The sequence below is a fragment of the Cherax quadricarinatus genome, chromosome 20, assembly GCF_038502225.1.
Source record: "Cherax quadricarinatus isolate ZL_2023a chromosome 20, ASM3850222v1, whole genome shotgun sequence".
NCBI lineage: Eukaryota > Metazoa > Arthropoda > Malacostraca > Decapoda > Parastacidae > Cherax > Cherax quadricarinatus.
Genome location: NC_091311.1, coordinates 36,438,953 through 36,463,083, shown reverse-complemented (window position 1 = coordinate 36,463,083; position 24,131 = coordinate 36,438,953). Strand labels below are relative to the sequence as shown.

The 24,131-nt window shown below is 42.8% G+C and overlaps 1 protein-coding gene across 6 annotated transcripts in view; it reads left to right on the top strand.

Moving 5' to 3' along the window:
• Positions 1-24,131, top strand: part of LOC128703787 (transcription elongation factor B polypeptide 3) — a 173,183-nt gene that overhangs the window by 2,134 nt on the left and 146,918 nt on the right. Inside the window, exon 2 of one of the 6 annotated variants that reach the window (XM_070086952.1) lies at positions 20-137. The exons of the other annotated variants lie outside the window; for them this stretch is intronic. The gene's annotated coding sequence lies outside the window, so the exon portion shown is untranslated. The remainder of the gene's footprint in view (positions 1-19; positions 138-24,131) is intronic. 6 annotated transcript variants of the gene reach the window in all.

The window sequence follows — 24,131 nt, the reverse complement described above, 5'->3', positions numbered from 1 at the left end:
CAAATGCAAATTTTTACAGATGAATCGCCTGCCAACGTGGCGGGTTGCCAGGACGAACACTGATCCTGATGAAGTGTCAGCAGGACTGACTGACTTCTAGTCCAATTTGGCAACGTGATGAACGCCAGCCTCCACCGGTTTGTAAACACTGTGAAGATTTTTTTTTTTTTCAATGTGCGTTGTTTACATTAAGTGCTCTCCCGGTGTCTGTTCCTGCAGCTTGTATCACTGGTGCAAGGTAAATGAAAGTTATTGGGAAAATATACCACTGGGGCACTGATATTTCCTTTTTTGTGGTGGACACTCTTGTGGTCATTACTGTGGAAGTTTTAATTAATAGCGTAGCTTGCGGACGAAACTCTATGAAAACTTTGTCTTGGAGATCCTAACAAATTTTTTTCAGATACGTGTTTTAAGTTTCATCGGGAGCTGGTCAAGGGCTCTGAATCAAAGGAATCGGAGCTACCACCTTCTGTAGATTCAAGCAAATTCCCTGGTAAAATCCTGGTTGTATGTTCTAAACGGGTTTAGTCTTAAGACATTGCAACCTTAAACATCTCCAAGGGTAACCTTAAGTAGGTTCCTGACAATTCTTTCTTTTCCCCGACTTGTGTTATACACTTGCAAACGAAAAAGCCTTATCAGATAGGCTTAAAATTGTCATCGCTGGTGTAGCCTTACTAGGGCGAGATGCAAGCAACTATTGACATGTGGGGGTTTCCTAGGACCAAGGTTAGTCTCTCGTAACCCACTTATCTGGTTGTTGCTCAGGGGAATTATTCGTCACGGTATTTTTTTTTTTTCCCCGGTCACGTTTCTGGTAAATATAACTACTACCTGTGTGTTACTGGACTGCTGAGCCGCATCCAGAGTGCTTGAAAAGTCCAGTCCTGCTGGTGTGTCGTGTCCTGTGTAATAATACTCCAGTGGTGTGTATAAGAAATTCCAGTACCTGCTGAAATTACTAGTGCTGGTAAAAGGCATCAGTGTACTTAGTGTTGGTAATTAAAAACAAACTCCAATGCCAAGAGGAAGGCAGTGAAGAAATTAAAACTCGAGAGGTACTACTATTTTTTCTCTCTCTCCAGTCATTTCTAAATCCATCCAGCCGCATAAAAATTTGTCTTAAACAAATTTTTTTTTCCTGGTTCCCGGAATTCTTAGTGTTATGAAACTGCTCGAGTGACGGAGAGGAAAAGGGAGACATGGCAGCTTGAATGGCAGAGGTGGAGAGAAATAGGAAGAGGTGGCAAGCAGAAATTATTAAGCAAGATTAGATGCATCAGCAGCGTGCCTACCTTGTTCTAAATGAGAGTGGGAACAAAAACTAGCAGTTTCTCCTGCCATAATCCAATCCCACAGCAAGGGCGTCTTGTACTAACGAAGTGTCAAACTGAGTTTCGAGTTGAGTAGGTCAGTATATCGTAAAATATTCCAATGAGATTTTTTTAATTAAATTTCCTTGTAAAAGTCATACACGTTTTAAGAATATTACCAAGAAAACTGAAATATTAAATTCACGTCTCGTGGTATTTTCTAAATTTTAAGTTTAGTGAACCTTAAATGCTATATTTCCGTAAGCCTTTCTGCTAGTTTACAAGGTTATGGTGCTAGCAGAGCTGGTGCCATATTGAGAATCACTCAGGATGGCTCTTCCAACACCGAAGTGAAATTTATGAAGACATCTTCACTACGAAGTAAGACAGCGACACCATAACTTGGCAGGGAAAAGCAGAGGGGAGGAGAGGAAGATTAAATGGACAGAGAGAGAGAGAGGGGAGAGATGAAAGAGGGTATGAAGGTGAAGAGGCTTGGGAAGGGGAATGTTCATGAAAAGCTAGTTCTTATTGTCTCCTGGGGGTAGCCCTGGGGGCGGGTGGACTGCTCTGGGGTAGCCCTGGGGGCGGGTGGACTGCTCTGGGGTAGCCCTGGGGGCGGGTGGACTGCTCTGGGGTAGCCCTGGGGGCGGGTGGACTGCTCTGGGGTAGCCCTGGGGGCGGGTGGACTGCTCTGGGGTAGCCCTGGGGGCGGGTGGAAGATTCGGAGGTAGCCCTGGGGGCGGGTCGACGGCTCGGGGGTTGCCCTGGGGGCGGGTCGACGGCTCGGGGGTAGCCCCGGGGGCGGGTCGACGGCTCGGGGGTAGCCCCGGGGGCGGGTCGACGGCTCGGGGGTAGCCCCGGGGGCGGGTCGACGGCTCGGGGGTAGCCCTGGGGGCGGGTCGACGGCTCGGGGGTTGCCCTGGGGGCGGGTCGACGGCTCGGGGGTAGCCCTGGGGCCTCAACCTGGTTTACGCGACGTCTCTCGATACTTGTCTGAGTTATATGTGAAATGTTCCAGCCACGGTATTGTGACTATTCTTGCCAGCAAATTGCTGTTAAGAGAAGCTATTTCTTCAATGTTTAACATACGCAAGATACTTTTATCCCAGTAATTAGAATATTTCGTGTATCCCATTCCAGTAGCCCGCTGTTTACCGAAAATCTTTGTTTTTAATATTGTGTTCCTACTTCTGTTAGGAATCGTTTGAAGTTACTATCTTAACTTGAAGAGACAATTTTAACATGTTACTGATCCTTTTGTCAGTTTTTTAAGTGAGGACGTAACACTAGCATCGCATATTACAATGTTGGTTTCACCCACCTCTACTGAACTGTTCGCAGTCCTACTGACACTAAAATTATGACAGTAAACTTGACTCTTATTACTGAATCTAACACTCTTAATCACTCCTAACACTCGTTGGAGAAGCCAGGTATAGATATTAAAGCAATCCAGAGTGAAAGTAAGTGTCGTACTTACGAGTGACACCACACATTAAGTTACTCCTACTTAATTTGATGAATTAGTAAAAGTTCCTCTAAAGATGGTTTGCTAATTACACGTGTTATACCTGGGCATCTTTATTTTGAAGGGATTTCGTCACTGTTTTCTTTGAATTCTGTACAGGGATATCCATAACAGTGGAAATGAGATAAACAGTCTCTCAACCTTGATGGCATTCATAAACCTTTAGTCTTGATGCCTCTGAAGTAGGAACAGGACGATGAATGTCTGTATAGTAATTGCAGATGAGGTTCAGTAGTTGGAAAGTATCGTCGCAGGTGGGCGGGACCCATTACAGGAAATAACTTGTGCACAAGAGTTTAGCCAGAGGTCAGCAAATATGTTCTTGAAGACAACCTCTGTATCAAGATTTTGCCCCACGTGTTAAAAATATTAGAATGTTATCCAAGTAATCATTGAATTTGAATGTCATAATGCAGCAAGAACCCCGAGTAGAGCCATAAGTATAACGTGACCGTACATAAGCATACTTACGGTGTAACTTGCAATGTAAACGGAATGATGTAGCAGCTGTAGTCGTGGCCGACTGCAGCCGTGATTGTATAATCAAGATTGAGACCTGAAGAGACTCACTGTCACCCGGCTGTGCAGATGCTGCTGCTGCTGCTCCCGAGAGTAGCACTTACGATGCCGGCTGTTGTACACTGGCACAGTCTGACCGTGGCCTTGACCTTGTTAAATTGGTTGCCCGTAGGAACCTCTACACTTTCAAGATCCCATTTTTTAACATGCCTCTTTAGAAGAGTTTTCACTCATAGGTGATACTGTTTAGTTTGCGTACTTAACTAGATTTCACTTAGAAAGTTGTAGCTTGCGTAAGTGATTAACGCACGGTGCGCTGACTGACAACTTTGAGGCTAGCGAACAACTTGCACGTTTCAATATACGCAAACTAAATGCGCGGATTCAGTAAGCAAAAACGACAAAATCGCAGAAGGGCGAAGTCTCGCCATTAATCGGTATAAAAACAGAGCTTGAGTTCTGCACCCTCGCGCGCGGACGCATGTACTACATTTTTTTTTTTTAATTCCCAAGAAAGTGCAGACTTGCTATTTTATCATGCCTCAGGATGGCTCCTCAGCGTGGAGGCTTCATTGTTCTGAAGATCATTTCTCCTTCCGCCCTCCCCAACCTCTCCCCGCCACATCCTCCCCCTCCCATGGCTGGAGGTTCCGTGCTTGGGGTGACACCTACCTGACCTCAGCACGGCCGAGACAGAATAAACCCTCAAAGAAGGTTCGAACGGGTGGATGAAGCTTTTCCTGCTTCAGAACCTTAAAGGGAGGTTCTAAGTTTCTGGCGAAGGGTTCTTGGTACAAGGAATTGAAGGTATCCTCCCGTCGAATTAAACCTGGTTACCTCGCCAGGCGCTATGATTCTAACGGGTTTAGAGCTTACCAGTGAAAGTTCGAAACGAGCCATGAAGGGGGGGCGGTACATGAGCCGCACCAGTTCTTAATTGATGCCACTGTTATGTCATTAGGAGACAATTAAGGGTGCATTATGGAGAGCAGCTAAATTCCGCTGCTGGGCTCAGGTGGAAGCCTTGATTCACCCCTCCCCCCTCTGCCGCTGTGCTCGGATGGAAGCCTTGGCTTACCCCCTCCCCCCTGCTGGGATTAGGTGCATGCCTTGGTTCCCCCCCCCCCCGATGCTGGACTTGCAGAAAATCTGAGGTACCTCTGGCAGCATATACATTAGCCTACTTCCTCTAGTCTGTTTACCTAGCCCGACGCAGCTCCTGGGCCCGCCGCCTTGTACAACAATAGACCCGAGTGAAACCTTTCTAATTCTTGTAGTTTTCGTCGTATGGCTGAGTTATCCAGTATATCCTCCTCCCTACCTGGTGACACTAATTTCCTTTATTTTGCATATTTTCAGGGCATTTGTGCAACTGACCTTAGTATTTTTGTGGCTATCAATTCGTACAGCTAAAACTAGATCGCAATGGTGCTTTTCACATAGTACCTAAAGTGGCCGGATCGTTTATTTTCGAAAAAAAAACAAAAAATGCTCAGGGCAGGCTATCCGAATGGCCATGATGTTTATGCTCGGAATAATAGAATATAACCTAGATTATAATTTGAAGAGAGAAGACGGTATGCAACAGTTAGATATATTTATTGTTGAAATGCAGCCTTAATACCCCTAGTTTAGTAGATAAGCTTTAAACTCCACTAATCCACTAAATCTATTCGTCAATTTAAAGTTTTCCAAGACTAGCAAGAAACTTGTATTATTCCACCACACAATTTAAAATTAGTTATATAGTACCGTAAGCTGTGTACCTTCAGAAGGGTCGTGTAAGGAACGTTCTACTTAAAAATAATGAAAAACCTTCTAGTGGGGGTAATACCTGCCTTCCCTCTTAATGGCACAAGGTTAATAATATTGCTCCCTATGTTTTTACCTGAATTTTAGTTTAGGGGATGAGGTAGATAACCACCACCTACTGTTGAGCGGAGAAAATATTAATCGTAGCTGTCGTAATGTGAAATTAGGGGTGAGCCAGCATGGAGAATTGTCTCGACCTGAATTTGGATGCCTTTAGCATGAATTCTTTGAAACGTTAGGAGCCTCTGTGAAATGCCACACATGCCCTGTATATACATATGCAATAAGATCACAGTAAACGGGTGATATCACAATATGAAGAACCACCACTGTGGAAAAAAAGCGAAATTTCAAGTTCCTTGACAATGTGAGAAATCACGAAAGTGCTCGAACCCATGTTGTACTGACCCGCCTCATGGTGAGCTAGGACCACATGATGCCTTAACCTCCGTGGGAGGTATTCAGTCATACCCTCCTCTCCTCAGTACATCCTAACCTCTCCCTAACTCACCCCATCCCCTCCAACACTCCCAAACTCATTCTTCCCCACCCGCCACCTCTACCGAGGTGGAAGGTTTGAAGGGCTTTCCCAGAACATAGCATCCCTCCCTTTAATTTTTTCAGCCCACCCAACCTAAAGACAATTTTCCATTTTCGTCAAAATTAGCAGTGGCTTATCACCTATGGCTTTGAAGTGCCGTTAATGGCTTGACGTCGACCACACTTGTGGCTACACAGTGTGGTGACCTCTGACTTAAAACCACTTTTGGAAGTATCTTTCACTGCTGCAAGTGAACTAATGCCTCAACACTGGAAACTGCCGCAAGTATAGGCTGCTGCTGCTGCTGCTGGTGCTGGTGCTGCTGCTGCTTGTGCTGCTGCTGCTTGTGCTGCTGCTGCTGCTTGTGCTGCTGCTGCTGCTGCTGCTGCTGCTTGTGCTGCTGCTTGTGCTGCTTGTGCTGCTGCTGCTGCTTGTGCTGCTGCTGCTGCTTGTGCTGCTGCTGCTGCTTGTGCTGCTGCTCGTGCTGCTGCTGCTTGTGCTGCTGCTGCTGCTGCTTGTGCTGCTGCTTGTGCTGCTGTTGCTGCTTGTGCTGCTGCTGCTGCTTGTGCTGCTGTTGCTGCTGCTGTTGCTGCTGCTGCTTGTGTTGCTGCTGCTTGTGCTTGTGTTGCTGCTGCTGCTTGTGCTGCTGCTTGTGCTTGTGCTGCTGCTGCTGCTTGTGCTGCTGCTTGTGCTGCTGCTGCTTGTGCTGCTGCTGCTTGTGGTGCTGCTGCTGCTGCTGCTTGTGCTGCTTCTGCTTGTGCTGCTTCTGCTTCTTCCTCCGTTGTCTTTTATTTGACGATGCCTTAGTTCTGGTGCCCAGACTGATATAAAAATTTTCTGTCAGTTGTTAGTTTAATCTTAAGTATTACTTTGGTTGATATCGCTGATTGATCTCGGAGGTCAAAGATTTCTTAAATTCCTACTTCTTCCGTCTTCAGTCCCAATTCTCCTGCACCACCGCCCTTCCTTTTCCTTAACCTCCATCCATGCTTTTTCCTTCATCCCTCTATTCATCTCTCAACCCACCCCCTCCATCTCCCTCTTACTCCCAACTCGCCCTCCATCAACAGGTTCAGCTGATTTGAGAGAATCGATGGGGCGTCTCTTTGCTTTGGTCTCCCAAGGGTTACATTCGTATCTTAACTTCATGTCGATCACGTACGATAAACTAATGCATTTCCTGGATGCAACTCGCTGCTTGATACGATAATTAGCCACTTGTACTTGAATCGGTGCTTCACAGGTGTTACCATACAGTGGCAGGGTCAGGTGTACACCTTAACATACTTCATTTGAACACTTTTTTTTTTCTCCATCCGCGTTTTTCCTCTTCATTCTTATCAGTTATCAATGAAATTTTACTCCTACAGGCAGCGGTCTACCCCCATCCTGACACTGGGTCATCTCGCTTTTTTATAATCAAATTATTTGGATACACCAGCAGGGTGCTTCTATCCTGTAATGCATGATATACATAGTGGGAATGAAAGCAAACTCTTTCTTCAGTCATATTCTATCACACAGGACGGAGGCTCGTACAAAGTGTTGAAATCTTAAGAGAGCCTGAGCTGGGAGACTTCAGCAGTGTTAGTCTGAGCTGGGAGACTTCAGTAGAGCAATGAGGATAGTGAAGTATTCCATTAAAGGTTCATCAGCTACGGCAGCTTCAAAGGTTTCCTTCCAATCACTGACAGGGCTTGAGCTTCCTTTCCCCCGATACTAGGTCACCTTACTGTAAAAGTTAAGCTTCAGCGACCTGTGCCTGACTTGAGATTCCAGTAACCTGTTCTCGACCAAAAAAAATGATGCTTTCCCTTCAAAATAAATTATTGAAGCTTATCACATGTGAACTGCAAATGAATGTGGATATTTTTTGGACTGCGATTATGGTTTTAGAATTACTTTGATGGTATCAGAAATGAGATCATTCAGGCTCACGGCAAACTGATATTGATAATAGCAGTTTAGGATAACTATTAAATTCCCACTTGTGGAAGCAAATTAATACACAGACGTCTGGTTGTCTTTGTTGTGGACGTTTCGCCATCCAGTGCCTGGCTGGATGGCGAAACGTCTACGATAGGGATGCCCGGGTGTTGCGCATGTCTTAATTTCATCTTGTCGGTATTATATACCATTCTTGTACTACTACTACTACCACCACCACCACCTCTTCCTGCCTATATATAGCCATCCTGCTCCACTTCTGGTTAGTGTGACTTTGTCAATGGTCCAAGTCGGACCGAAACGTCGTCGTAAGCTTCTCTTTTATGTGCGGGTTATTTGTGTATCGTTCCAGTCACGGTATTGTGCCTTTTTTGTTATTTAAGCAAATTAATGTTTGTAAAACTATTGTAGTGATTTTAAATTCAAACATGAAATTACATATCTTCTCTCGCTCACCTTTGAAAAGTGTGGGTCATGTCTGCCAGTACCTATTTCATTCGCTTACAAATAAGACACTCGTGCAACACCTGGATCGTTATTGATGAACTTTCGCCCACCAATGACATTTTTTTCAAATCCATACAGAAAATAAACACTAGAGACGGTGGAAGACGTGGAGATGTAATTTGGGGCGATTTAGTCTCTTGATAAACTGGCGAAACGTCGTTAGTATGGACACCCAGGCGTTACACGGCTTGTACAGCTTTATCTTGCATACCATAAGCAATGATTCTCCATTAACTGCTTTGGATTTTTTCTTCCTGGGTAATTTTTACTCGCACTTAGTTGTTACTGCAGTGGATGCAAATGGATCAGAAATTCTCTAATGGCAAAATGCTCAACTGGTTTTCTTGATATAGTGCTGCTGTAGTCGGCTACTATTGAAGTTATAAATGCTTTTTGGCTGATGTGGTCAACATTCCTGCCAGGTTCGCTTATCACGCCTGAGTGTGACTCAACACGAGAGCAGGGATTTTCTTGATGCTGGCGAAGGGTTCTTGTTCTAAGGAATTCTAGCTTTCCTTCCCCTTACCAAGTACTATATAACGCCTATAGACATGATGCTTGCCTATAGAATGACGTCTTACTCTCAAAGAGCAATGCAGACTACCCAAATCTCACTTTGATTCACATCTCTCTACTCTCGCACTCCACACGGGTGTCTCTTGGCTCTTCATTTAGTATAACTCCTTAGGTGCTTAGGGTAATGACCTTGTACATTCCTCGACGTGTTCCCGGTCGTACCCTTCTGTCTTCTGCAGACGGTGGCATCTTTGCACACCACTTTCCCGTCTTTAAATCAGCGTTGGTTATTCGAATTATTGAATAATTAATTATATTTTTAATTGAATCACAAATGAATGACCCTTTTTTTTTTCCTCTTCATGGTTTTAGACTAACTACTACTAGTACTAAACTACTACAGTGACAACTGCAGGATGGTCACTCCAGACTCTGGCGTGGCCACTGTGAGAATTATCTTTATGGCTGAGAGTCACCTTCAGAAGACTGCGCTATTTTTTTTAGAACTGGCTTACTTGCAATATAGTCTCAAATCTCTGATGCAGATTGATATTTAGGATTCAGTTCATCAATAAAGATTGCTCCTTCGCACTCGCGTCTACACATCTGCCGCGTCACTCGTAACCCATCACTACCATCTCTATTATCCATCCTTGCCACCACTACGTTCCCTCTCCTCTCTTCTCTCTCATACTCTTCCCTCTCGCCAACACTACTCACGTTAACCCTCCCTGTACAAACCAAGACTAGAGGGTTACAGTGACTCCTGCTAGATACTCGGAGTGTTGTAGCTGGAAATAAGTCACTTTGACTTTTTTGGGTTATCCTAAGTTCTCTACACACATGCTGCTATGTATGATAATCTATGTAATTGTATTTGTGTATACCTGAATAAAACTTACACCATCACTGCCACACAAGTGTTGATCTTCCTCACAAGATCACTCGCTATTTCACTTCAGTAATTTAAACACTTCAGTGCTCCCACTCTTTTTATGTTTTCGACTTTTTCCTGTTTTTCTTTCCTGTGTAATTTATCTGCTTAATGAGACCTGGACTTCATGCAAAAATATGAATTTACATTTTTATATTTAGCCAAGAGAATTATAAGTGGTAATAGAGGCATGGACAGACGAGGGAGAAAATGCATAACTGAATGAAGTGTAGAGGACAAAATGAATGTATTCTTACCTATTTGTTCAATAGTCCTAGCTCCCGACCCCCGCTAAAGTGCTCACAACCTATTTCACTAATGCCTTGCTTCATGAGCTTTGTCGTACCTACCCTTAAAACTGTGCAGGACGTATTATTTCGTTATTAAATCGTTCCGCTTCCTGTTCTGTGTAGCTAAATTAGTTATGCCGGTGTTGCCACATTTAACACTAATAAATTTTCATGCATATTTATGGAGTCTCCAGCGGTTGGCGTTTCCAGCCGTCTGCAAAGATTACTTTATAAACCTTTTCTAGCAGCTTATCGCACCTGTATTTTTTTAAATAAAAGTTTTGATATTTTTTTCAGCGTCATGGAATTTTTTATATACATTTTCCGGTATATTTCTGAAGTTTTGGTTCTTTTGTGTTTCTAGTCGATCAGTCTTCGCGATTCATTATTTTAAACTGCGATAGATTATTATAGTTTACTGCCGTATATAATTGTAATTTAAGAAATGAAATTCTATTACCGCTGAATTTGTCCGGTTTTTGTTGAGTGATAAAACCGGTTTTTTCCCCCGTCATGTATCTAGTTACTCTCCCCCCCAGGTTACCCCCCCATGTTACTCCCCCCCCCCCAGGTTACTCCCCCCCAGGTTACTCCCCCCCAGGTTACTCCCCCCCAGGTTACTCCCCCCCAGGTTACTCCCCCCCCAGGTTACTCCCCCCCCAGGTCACCTTCAACCTCGCTGCCTCCACATTTTTTCCCCCACTTTCGTTCCATTTCATTTCTTTCATAAGGTATGAAGGAAATAAAATGGCTTCAAAGTCACTGTTGGTGTATAGTGACTAGACAGTGACGGGGTCCCGGCTCCTTGCCTTGGTGTATAGTGACTAGACAGTGACGGGGTCCCGGCTCCTTGCCTTGGTGTATAGTGACTAGACAGTGACGGGGTCCCGGCTCCTTGCCTTAGTGTTGGTGTATAGTGACTAGACAGTGACGGGGTCCCGGCTCCTTGCCTTAGTGTTGGTGTATAGTGACTAGACAGTGACGGGGTCCCGGCTCCTTGCCTTAGTGTTGGAAACTGCTACTTCGACACAGTGTAATATAGTGTAATGTGGTGTGAATAAATATTTTATCACTGCTTTGGTACATCCTTCTGAACTGCTTCAGTATATAACAACCTCTGCAGCTTAGCGACCGGATGATACCCATTAAGTTTGACACATTTGTCTCCACAAACTATACTCGATTTTAAAAAAAAATCGAAATAGTTATCTGTGCCACAGCTAGAGAATGTCTTTTATGATCGACTTCAAATTTTCAGCCCTGTTGGTGTTTTTTTTTTTCCATGGAGATAGCAAAGTTCGTGCTGTTACTGGACTGTACATTTGTTAATTTTATTAAATGTATAATTTCCGTTCAGTGGCAGAATACCTTTTCTGATAGGCTTCAAATTCTGTTGGTGAATTATCAGAAAGGTTGGCTTTCACTTCGACAAACTGAAATTTACGGTTCAATTTTAGTAAAATGATTTTCATGTAATAGCTAAAGAATGGTTCTTCTAAGCGGCTTCAAACGCTAATTGCTGCTGCATCGTAATTATGAGTAATTTTTTATATTAAATTTGGCCTGTGTAGGTGTGATTTTTTTTAACTTAAAATTGAAATCTTTTGATTAAATAAAAACTTGATTGGCTTAAGGATCTGTAACAAATTCACGCTGTTTTAGTGAAGAGTTCCAGCTCTTGGGCTTTCCAGTCTCCAGGTCCTGGACCTCTTGAAAGTTTTGGAAAAGGATTATTGGCTCTTGATCCAAGGAATATATTTGGATCAAACGTGACTGCTTGGGATTTCCAAGGGTTTACCCCCTCCCCCCCCCGATTAAAACACGTAAACTATGCGATGCTGCTGCTGGATGACGCAGTGACGAGGACTGCTGCTGCTGCTGGATGACGCAGTGACGAGGACTGCTGCTGCTGCCGGATGACGCAGTGACGAGGGCTGCTGCTGGAGGATGACGCAGTGACGAGGGCTGCTGCTGGATGACGCAGTGACGAGGACTGCTGCTGGATGACGCAGTGACGAGGACTGCTGCTGCTGCCGGATGACGCAGTGACGAGGACTGCTGCTGCTGCCGGATGACGCAGTGACGAGGACTGCTGCTGCTGCTGGATGACGCAGTGACGAGGGCTGCTGCTGGAGGATGACGCAGTGACGAGGGCTGCTGCTGGATGACGCAGTGACGAGGACTGCTGCTGGATGACGCAGTGACGAGGACTGCTGCTGGATGACGCAGTGACGAGGACTGCTGCTGCTCGGTGACGCAGTGACCTAATACTTTCATTCTTTTATTTGACAATATCTTATTATTGATAGTTTACAATACTGACAGGCTGAAGACGCACGTGCGACGCCTGTGTATCTTTACTGTTTACTGACGAAACGTTTCGCCTGCTCAACAGGCTTTATCGCTCTAATATTCTCTCTAGTTTTAAAATAATCTGTATCCTCCTGAGGAAGCCTCTACTGCGCAAGTAAAAAGTTTCCGGAACTAAGTTGTCAGTGTTGCGCACGTGTCAAGGTCACTAACTTTGAAGTTTTATCCTGGATTAATACCTCTGTTATTAACTCGTAGTTATCTATTGTTATACTGCGTTTTAGGCGCCATTCACTGAACGGAATCCAATCATAACTATAATTCTATCTATAAGCTAAATCCATCATATGACTAAGATCCGCGTCAGGAATAATTTGTCCTCTTTCCTGACAAACCTTACCTAACCTCAGATAGGAATTCCTTCTTCGCTTGTTAATATAAATGTATTCAGTTATTTCCTTTTAGTATAAGTAGAGCATGCAGGAAATAGCTGTCTTAACATAAATGGCAACTAAATGACATTAACTCACCTTAATTAACAGCAGCGAGAAATTACTAGTTCTTCGAAGAAAACATCCAAGACAGTCACTTCTGTCAAGTTCCCATTGACTAAGGAGACCTCGGACACTGGCTCCTACAGGAAACTCTGCAAGCACTATGGTTGGGATACCTCCTGTATCATTGATCGCTCTGCAAGCATTATGGTTGGGATACCTCCTGTATAACTGATCGCTCGGGTTGGCAGGGAAATGAATAATAACGTGGGACGCGAAGGATGCTCGCGGCTCGGTTATTGACGTTCACATTCCCACAAGTTCACACATTCCATTAGTCATACAAGTCTACGTTTTTCCCAGGTATTACATCTCTCGCTAGAACGCTTCATAGATCCTTGCACTTAAAAATAAACTAAATTAAAACTGATGGGATAAACCCACTGGTTCAGAGTTTTGTATGAAAACAAACTCAGACCTAAACCAAAGGATTCGTATGTAACATTCTAGTAGAGTAAAAAAAAAAAAAGCACACGGTGCTCTCGAAACTAAACATTTACTTTCGAACGGCAAATGTTTATCACGGTTGTAAACGCATTATGTTCCTAGTTTAATCCTGCCTTTGTGGTGTGTAGCGGTCCTTGCTTTATGCATTGCGATCACGTCCAACACTCCATGTTTAGTAACGTGCCAGATACTAATTCGAAATGACATAAGAATACAAACATTGAGCTTTACTGAATCTTTCTAAACGCTCATGTTTTCTGACATAAATTTTCTTCTGTCGTTTGTTGACGTGTATTTTTATCTTCTGTGAAATATGCAAATGCCAGTTCATTTGTATATCTGGTAACCAGTGTGTAGTCTCCATTGCGGCTGCTTCAGCTCTCTTCACTTGATCGCTGTTTCAGTATTTGCTTTACCACCTCGGTCTACATCATCTTGTCACCTTATCAACTGGTTCAAATTCTTACATAGATACAACACATTTTTCTCTTTAAGTAAAGTCGGTAATTTAATCAGTCATACTTAAGGCGGATGAGCTCTTCATTCATTGTCAGTAAAGTAACTCATTCCCACACTTAACTCATAATTAGTTGGCGTTACGTCAACTTAAATTAGTTTCTCGACATGCCACACTTGCACAAATTCAGATTTGGGAGGAAATGCCTAATGAACACAGAATTACATAAAGGAATTCGGAAAATAAATGCTGGAAAAAAAGTCAGACGGAGGGGGAGGCTGGAGATGTTGACGTGTGTGGAAGGTTGTGAAGAATGATAGATTGAGAGGTTGGGGGCTGATAACTTCTTTCCCCCCCCCCACTACCCTTTGATGGGGAGAGGGGGGTTTAAAGCACTCTTGCTCGAGTGTGCTTGAAAACTATCACCATTATTGTTATCGCTGTAGTCACTAAGTGCAGGTAGTAATGGAGGCTTGATCCTCGGTGCGCTAAGCACCAAGCAATACCTCGACTCTTCAGGTTCTAAATACTGCTAATGGTGCTGATGTTAATCGCACCCTTAAAATATACAAGTTAATTTTATACTTAAATATATGCCTTGCTTCCTTCATAACCCTTCCCCCTCTCCCCCCTCCCCACTCCTCGGCCAGTTAAGTTTAGCTTTTGTCAATATAATATACAGTTCCTCACCTCTAACAATTTATTGGTTCTTAACCTCGGAGAGTTAACAGGATAACACTAGAAAGCCAATTAGTCTCCCTTATTTCCTATATCAAGATGCAGCCCACAATGGTACACTCCGAGGTGTCTGTTTGCTAATAGTTTAAGAGGAGCAGCAGGTGTTACTTTCCCTGCAAGTCTCACCTGGCCCGGGAATAAACCCGGGGTCTTATCACGGTGAACCAGGTGCTGTACCACTGAGCTAGGAGGCGCCACTCCTTAGCGCTGATGGTCGACTGGAATATTCAGAAATTACCGCTGCCCGCCCACCTCTCCCGTCCCAAAACCAATTAAAAGTGATGATTTAGTAATTATCCTTTCAATTTATGGGCCTATGATTACATTTCTAGATTTATCTTTCCACGTATATGAAGTTCAGTTAAGACTTCTTTTAATTTTAGTGTTTTTTTTTTTTTTGTTAATGTCATGGGGAAGAGCTAAGCCCATAGGGGTCATACAGTGCCTGAGCTTTGGAAGGTAATCAGAAATGATCAAAGATGTGGCAGCTACAGTTCCTCGGACAACTGTTAGTTTCACTAGCATCAATGCTCCTGTAATTACAAAAGGAATAAAATACTGACAGACGTGTTCAACACCTCAATATCGAAGTGATAGTCATTGGTTGACGTGGTCTACAGTGTTGCACAAGTCTTACTTTTCATCCATAGATATTACTTGAAGGGATCCTCTTAATAAGCTTTCCTTAACCTCTTTAATTTGAAAATATTGTATCTATTATTAGGTGTAATTTGTAATGGGACGGGTAGCAGACGAGGGCATAGTCACTGGTAGGCGGGATTCCCCAGTGGAAGTAGGTCCTACCCAAAGAGATGGGTTAGTTGTAGTTGTCGTAGTCGTGAAGGTTATGTACATGTCCTCAGAATCAAGACACTTCAACATCATGGAATCTTGATTCTGAGGATATGTACATAACCTTCACGACTACGACAACTACTACTACAACTAACCCATCTCTTTGGGTAGGACCTACTTCCACTGGGAAATCCCGCCTACCAGTGACTATGCCCTCGTGTGCTACCCGTCCCATTTCCACCTCACGTTAGTATATAAGCGTCAGGCGCCTTGCTTCTGCTTCAGAATCTCAACGACTACGGTGCTCTTCGCACCTACTCCTAGGTTGAGGGACTGATTACCTCATCTTCTGTACATAGTTCTACTATCAAGTTATGTCCTGGAATTTGTATTGATAAAGCCACTGGATGGCGAAACGTCTACAATAAAGATACCCAGATGTTGCACATGCGTCTTAATTTCATCAATTTGTAATAACTGTATTTGTACGGACTTAAGAACTTGTACGAAAACAGCCATGCACTTGTGTAGACTGCGTTAAGAGCCTAAATGAAGACTGGCCTAACGTACTATCAAACAGTTACTCTCACTTAGCCAAGCATATTTACGTTATTGAAAGTTTTTCATTTTTTTTTACCAGACTAATCTTGGCATAAGGGACAGGAACTACGAGGAAAGTTGAAAAAAAAAGGTAAACCATAGACCATGCAGGATCGAAGATTGGGAGGAAGGTGAGCACGACGTTAAAGATACAAAAAGATTAGCCGCAGAGCAGAAGGGGGCAGATTGTTTGACAGGGGAGAAACTAACGGGAAACTAACAGGAAAGTAACAGCACACCTTCAGTGTGAAGACAGGAAAGAGTTGATGAGTTAGAGTAAGGTAGAGCTGGTACTAAACATCTGTAAATATCATGAAGGTTTATTTATATTTTAGGATTGTCTTTTGACGTTAACGTTCATGGAATTTTACAAGACTTCGGGGACCAATTATATTTCTCAACATTCCCGGTCATTTTTGTATTTAATACCATTCTTTAGTTTCCGTTTACGCCTTGCATACAGAAACAAAAATCTTTGCATGATCGACGCGATGCCCATTGCCTTTATTTTGTTCCTTTACAGCCTTCATAATCTTCACGTATATAGAACAATCAGATGTTAGATTAATTCATTTAATCGTCGACCACCATTTATCACAGCCCTTTAATCTTCGCATTCAACCTGTTGCAATATGTTTATCTCCATTTATCCTCTCCCCACGTACTCGTCCCTCCCTCTTTGAGCAATTCCATCTAGACTCGTTTGTCCCTTTCTCTCCAAAGATTAACATATCTGCTGTAAATTCGAGCTCGCTTTTTCCTTGAACACCCAATCTTATTCTCTCGCTATGACAGTGTAAAATAACTGTTCCAGATAGATGGTATAAAATACGATTGATACTAAAATGCAATATAATGCGATCCTTTGACAACGTCCTGTTTTTCTAGGTAGATCTGTCACTGATTTGATCAAGCCCACTGTGTGGGCGAAACGTTGTCTATAAAGAACCATATTATACTGCGATACAGGCTGCGTGCCTGTATCCAAGTAGGGTAACCCGAGAAAGAGCAGAGTCTGCCAGCATTTTCGTAGCAGTTATATGCAGTATTTATAATATACGTATTATACTGTAACAACGTCCACCTTATTCATTGTTTCACTCCGTGTTAGAAGCAATCCAGAAATGACTCCACATCCCATCGTACGACAATAGTTGTCGAATTTCTAGCAACAAAGTTTTCTTTATTGGGGCCGTGGACACACATTCAGGGAAATAATGCAGACTCAGCTGCTCGATTTGCTAATCACGATTGGCCAATCTCACCCATGGGAATCCCATTTTGAATCGTTTTCCGGTGCTGTCAGACTCCAAAACCGCCGGCAACAGCATTGGTTTGAATTAAAGAAATTGTTTTAAATCAAATGAGTTTTCTCCTAGCCTTCATCCCGTCACTGTCAGAACGCGAGGACGCGACGTTCACAAGTAGGCTACAGATACCAAATGGAAAGATGCTTGGAGCCTCTGAGGACTTTGTAATTTATCATAGAAGTGCTTAACCCGTAAGGGTCATACAGCACTTGAGAAATGGAAGGTTTGATCCAACGAAGACAGTAACCCCAAATCCCTGCATTAAGAGCCCCTGAAGACAGCCTCTTTGAGGACTACAAAGTAGATCTAACAATTCACTGCATATTAATAGGCTGTTCTGTCTATCAGAGAGCACTCGGAATTAATCTTCAACGCCCTGATGCACTCTCTTAGCTGCCCCCCTCGCTGAAAATCCCACCTTCAAAGTATTTTTTTTATATGGCTCCTCGAGGGAGGTTAATTGGTGCTGGTGAGGGGCTCTTGATCAGGGAATTGGACCCGTGCTCCAGTTCCCTGAATCGACCTTGAATATCTTCCATCACCCGCCCCTCCCCATAGGCGCTGTATAATCCCTACGGGTTTAACGTTCCCTTATGTTAAACGAAAATCTACGACGGAATGGACTGGGTTTGCACCATCCAAGTTTAATTTACACCTTCACTAATTCGCCTCTTTCCTGACACCTTCCCTTAACACTTAAATCACCTCTGCACTGTATTGCCCATGCGGGTTTTTATCTTGTTTTCGAATATAAATACTGGTACGAAAGGAGCTCCCGACACTGGATAAGGGATAGACCCTATGGCTGACTTTCACTATCTCGCCAGAGGGAGGGGCGCGCGTGCGCGCGCAGTACACAAACATCATTTACAAAACTGAGAAATCTAAGCTACTTCAGGAAACTGTCTTAAGACAGCATACACTAGTTATAAAAGAGCAGTGTGACGGAACACGCAGGGATGTACGGAAACCCATGAAATTCAAGGTTTCAGCTAACTATTACCAAAGCTGAAGGCAAGAAACTATAAGAGGAACCGAACTTTCCTGATTCTTCCTCAGATATGAAGCTAGTGTCGGTGTTAATCAGTGTTGGCCATAAGTGACTGGAACAGGATCGCGCAGATAGAACCTAGAAACAGATGAGTTTCGGGAAAGTTAGAATCTGCATCTTATTTTAAAACTGGTGAATAGGTAAAAAGTGAATAAAGGTGGTGGAAGTAAACTCCAAAATACAGTAAATGATTCTCCCCATTGTGAATGGTAACAAACAATATCTACCTTAACACCCCCCCCCCCTCCACCCTCACTCTCTCAAGCCATATAGTTCTAAATATAGCAGACCTCTCTGGAAGGGACAGGCCCAGTGGACCCTAGAAATAAAAAAAAAAAGTTATAAGTGAATGTTTGGCCACCAGTTTTCTAAGCAAAAAAAAAAAAATTGCCCCTCTGCCGCCATCTGTGGAATGAGAAGAAAGTAACATGCGTCTTACCCATAGCTCGTCCCCACCAAACACAAACCCCTTTACCCCCACCCAATGCAATCTCTCGAATAAACACCCACAGTAACATTTGCCGATCTTCCTGGCCTCGTGCACGCACCCTCATGAGTCCACACTAACTTAAGATTGACTCAACCACAGTCAGACATGGAAAGTCCCTCAGCACAAGTAAACATTAATTTATTGCTACCTTCTCTCTCGCTGTTACCACTTTACTGAGGTGCGTCTGTCTGTCTCTGTCTCTCTCTGTCTGTCTCTGTCGCTCTCTCTGTGTCCGTCTGCTTCAACGAGATTTAACAGCAAAGCTATGATGCAAAATTTACTATTCTTCCAGCAACAGAAATCCATCCCCAGACTCCAGTAAGGACTCAGAACCCGGGAGTCGACACCTTGAAAGGAAACAAAGGAAAAATACAAAGCGAAGGTCAGTGTTGGAATACAAAATCCAGCACTAGGACTAGGAATATTGGTTGACTTCTAATTCGTTCCCTTCCTAAAGGAAGGAATGGTGCCTTGATGTTTTGGTGAGGGTCTCTTGGTCCAAGGAATTGGCACTGTATGATCCCTATGGATTTAGCATTTCTGTTATCATAACTGTACCTACATGTACCACAGAGGTCCAAATGTGCCTGGGTGACAGTCTGTATAGAGGAGCAACAAGAGATAGGCTTTGATTAGACGTGGGCGTCGAGTCTTTTCTACAGAAATCTTCACTGATAAAAATTCTCTAGGTTTAAGATGGGGTAACCCCCCTTCTCCCCCCCCCCCCCCGAAAAAAAATAGAGGGGAACCCAGTAGCGAGGTCAGGAGCCAAAACTTTACCCCTGCGACCAGAATAGTGTTCCTGCCTCTGTCTTGTGCTACTAACTAGGCACCACATTTTTGCCTGTTTGACCGTGGCTTCGTCTGAGTTATGGTTTTCATAATTTCCGGAGAACCTGTAGCGGACCCTGGAAAATTTAAAGGATTTTTATTAAACGTTCCCCTCAAGGAAGGTTCCTTGATGTTGGTGAGGGGCTCTTGATCTAGGTAATTGGATCTGTGCTCCAGTTCCCCGAATTAAGCCTGAATACCTTCCACATCCCTCCCACAGGCGCTGTATAATCCTACGGGTTTATCGCTTCCTCTTGATTATAATAATTTATTAAACGTTAATGAGTAATTTTAATGCCAGTTATTTTAACTAGGTGTAATAACATTTTCTGTTTTCAGGTTTGATAGATTAGCTTCTATCATACTACTGACAAGAGCTTAGAATATTCTTATGACTATGTATTCGGTACACTATTTTTGTACATATTACTATCTTTCTAGAAAAAAATTTCACCGAGAGGAGTGATTCAAACGCAGCTAGAAAGTTGTATAGCAACAAAATATAAGTGAAGCTGCATTATCACGGAGGTCCATCCTCCAAACAAAACTTGCGTAAGAATAACAACGCTTCTGAGAATTACGGCAAGTCCAGGGCTGCCAGACGCAAGCCTCTCGTTCATTTACTGACTGAACGATACAAATGAGTAAATATAGGCTAATTAGCTTTATAATCTAGAACAGCGAATGATATATATGTATATATGTATGTGTGTGTGTATATATATATGTATATATATATGTGTATATATATATGTGTATATATATATATGTATATATATATATATAAATATAAATAATGCATTAAGATCACAGTAAACAGGTGATTTTAAAATATGCAAAACAACCACTGTGAAAGAGTAGTGAAATTCCAAGCGCATTCGTGACTACTCACATTGTCAAGGAACTATGAAAGTAATACATCAAAGGAAGGCAATTAAAGGGCTTAAACTACACCTACAGTCAACCCCCCACAACAAAGAAACGCCTGACGCGCGACAATACTGGACTCGTAAGAAAAGATGAACACTGCAGTAGGTCCGCTGGTCCAACTGTACAGGTCCTCACGACGACCCACTAACAAAATATTCTACCCAAGAAATAAGGTTTATTATTTGTCCAATGTATTATTAAACTCTTCCCAAATATCATTAATTATAAATGAATCTAATTTATATAAACCAAAGGAAATATTCATATTTTCAAAACTGCTTTTTATGAAACAAGATTCAATTATATTTGTCAACCATGGACTTGCTTGAAACAACTTTCATAGTTCCTTGACAATGTGAGTAGTCACGAAAGCGCTTGGAATTTCACTATTTCACAGTTGTGTGTGTGTGTGTGTGTTTTATATATATATACATATATATATATATACATATATATACATATACATATATATACATATATATATACATATATGTGTGTGTGTGTGCAGACCAACCAAGTGAAAAAATAGTGAAATTCCATGCGCTTTCGTGACTTCACATTATCAAGGAACTTCATACAGTTCCTTGATAATGTAAGAAGTCACGATATCGCTTGGAATTTCACTATTTTTTCAGTGGTTGCTCTGCATATTGTGATATCACTTGGTTACTGTGATTTTCTTGCGCGCGCGCGCACACACAATTACTGAGGCTTTTCTCCACCCTTGCTAGTTTCAGATCACGCATATTACACGGTTCTCAGACCCTACCCTGCATGATCCTGGTGGGTTTAGCTCTCAGTTTTGATTATAACTGACTGAGGCTTAGGACGGTAGAAATCAGCGCCTATGACTAGCATTCTCTCCAGAGTTATTTGCTGGACAGATATACACAAATACTGAGAGGCAAAAAAATAGTAACAAGACTGACGAGGGGTAACAGATGTGACGTACCTCATGAATCTTTCAAAGTATGTGTACAGTTTGACACTGCCGTCTGACCTCCCGATTTCATAGAGGTGTTCCAGTCGCACTATTTTGCTGTAATTGCTACCCACCTCCGCACCCGTTGGCAACAACGTTGGTCTGATCAATTACATAACAAATTGCATTCTATTAAACCAAGTATAGGTTTCTGGCAGTCTTCTTGTCAATGTCGCATCGGCCACACTCGTCTTACTCACGGGTATCTCAAGGAGAGGTGCCCTGTTCCCCTCTGTGAGAGTGGTCAGGTTCAGTTTCTGTTAGCCATATTCTGTTGGACTGTCCACTGTATCAACGAGCACGAAGAATTTATCTCCAACGTCGTCACTGTTGTACTGCCCTTACTTGATCTTCCCTTCTTGCTGATGGACCCTTCTTTAACCCACTCTCTCGTTGACTTTTTGACAGCAACTGATTTACTACACAAACTCTGATGATGCCTCTAGTACTCCTCAGCCCTTTCTACCTCAGTCTCTTGCTACTCTCTACCTCTGTACTATCCACTGCCTCGCTACACTCCATCACCTAATAATCCCTTTCCCGCTTGCTACCCAATACCCCTGCATCCTTCCCTACCAGGCGGCACTGTATGACCCTTGTAGGTTTAGCGCTTCTTTATTATAATAACTGTACCCTCTCCCCTCCCTACTACCAGAGCAGTGCCCCCCCTTCCCCCACTACCAGAACAGGAAAGAGAAACCGCTAATATAGTGAATAAGCAGGCATGGCAACAACTGAAGAAAACACTACCGAGCAGAGCGAAAATAAATCCATGCATAACGAGGACAATGTTGCTTTCAGCAGACCAGTAGTGAAAAACCTCATGAAATCGATGGAAATAGGCATATTCAAGAGACCTAAGAGATGAAATGCAATCACTAGATGCCAGTCACTGACTGGCATCTCGTGTAGACAGATAATGAGATTAGTAGAAAGTCTTGATGTGAGATTAATCTCTGAACGGCAGCAGCACCCACCACATGGTGAGTTTTAATATGGTGTCCTTCCTTGCTAACTTGACGGAAATTGATGACAGACCCAGAAAAATAAAGAGGGGTGGGGGGAGACTGAATTTTCTTCGTCTGCAATAAAGCTTTCGTGTTACAAGGTATGCTGAACTACAAGCTATCAAAGAAAGTCTGTAAGGCTGGAAAAGTAAGCCTGAATAAAACTGACTGAATAAAGACAGACTGAAGCGGATGTCAGAAGAGGATGTAGGGATTATACAGTGCCTGGGGAGTGGAGGATAAGGATGAGGTGCAATTTCTTATGGGTCCCATACTGCTGATGTGGGATCCTCCCACGAGGCATAAATCTTTTATGTACTTTTCTTTTCAAAGTTGCTAAACGTGTTAGTCCAAATGGAAGCCTACAGCAAACCTCAAGTCTATCATTACTGGTTAAAAAAATGGTCAGGAAAGTACTTGCGTGAGTATATCGGAAGTAATTATAATTTAGTGAAATGTGACGTGCAGAGAGGAGTGCCATAGGGAATGAGAGCAGCTGAAGTATCAAGAAATTAAATTTTAACATCATGGTACAAATGTTCCCTGAAAGTTCATCGATGGCATACGCTAACTTAGCAAACTTCATAATGGCATTAAGGCACATAAGGAATCATTGAGAATCTTGTACACGTCACATACTGGATCAAATGATTAGGTAACACTGATCTTGAACCGCCATTTAAACTCGAAGGTCCAGAGATTTGCTGAAAGACACTGGAGCATGTGTTAAAAGTAGAACATGAACTAGAAGTTGCAATACTAGAGGACAAAAGAACAAGCAATGAGACGTAATCACAACAAACAGGACACTGTACAAGTGAAACAAGAAAGTCACAGATGGAAACTGAACTTACGCATTTCCATACACGTCAAGAACCTTGAAGCTGGCATTATTTTCCTGCAATCAAACTTGACTTTTCCCTTCCCCGCTTCTTAAATCTGTATTAGGCTATTGTATAGGCCTTAAAAGTTCGGTACTTCCCGATGAATATTTTAATATACGTGAATAAGTGGAAAAAGGACACAAGTGCAACTAACGCAACATTTTTAGTGTGGCAACGTTTCGCTCTCCAGGAGCTTTGTCAAGCTAACATACTGCCGGTAATTCTACTAACATCATTACAACATGAATGACTCCTCAAAGTTCATGTGAAATATACCGGGATAGACAGTTCTAGGGGTGGTAAACAAGCACACAAGGGCGCTGGTGGTGGTTGAAGAAGTCGCTATGATGTCAGGAAGTTGACTCGAGCTGAAGATGGTCAAGAAGTGTAATGACCTGAAATAGCAGTGTTAACTGGTTCCATACATACTTTTAAGAATAGAAGTGACAGCCTTCGAGGCTGAGGGAATAAATCAGAACATGAAAAGATGGAGAGCGGTGACCCTACCTCCTACAACCACAAACAGGTGAATGTATACAGTAAGCGTGAGCATAGGATGTAGAACCTACCTTTTTCTAGACTAATAGTAAAAAACTTAAATGGGGATTTGTAGAACATAATTGACGTACTAAAACACTTAGAACGGGGGAGACTGCTCGTATAACTACAAATAGGTAGTAATGGATGATTCTTCGCATATGGTGAACACTAGCGAACCTCTACAATTTGCAGACTTGTTGAAAATTTTCAGATTTATGAAGAATATTGAGTCTCATAGATGCTCTATTTAAATTTCGTACGAGATTAGACATAATTTTATATTCGGGAGACC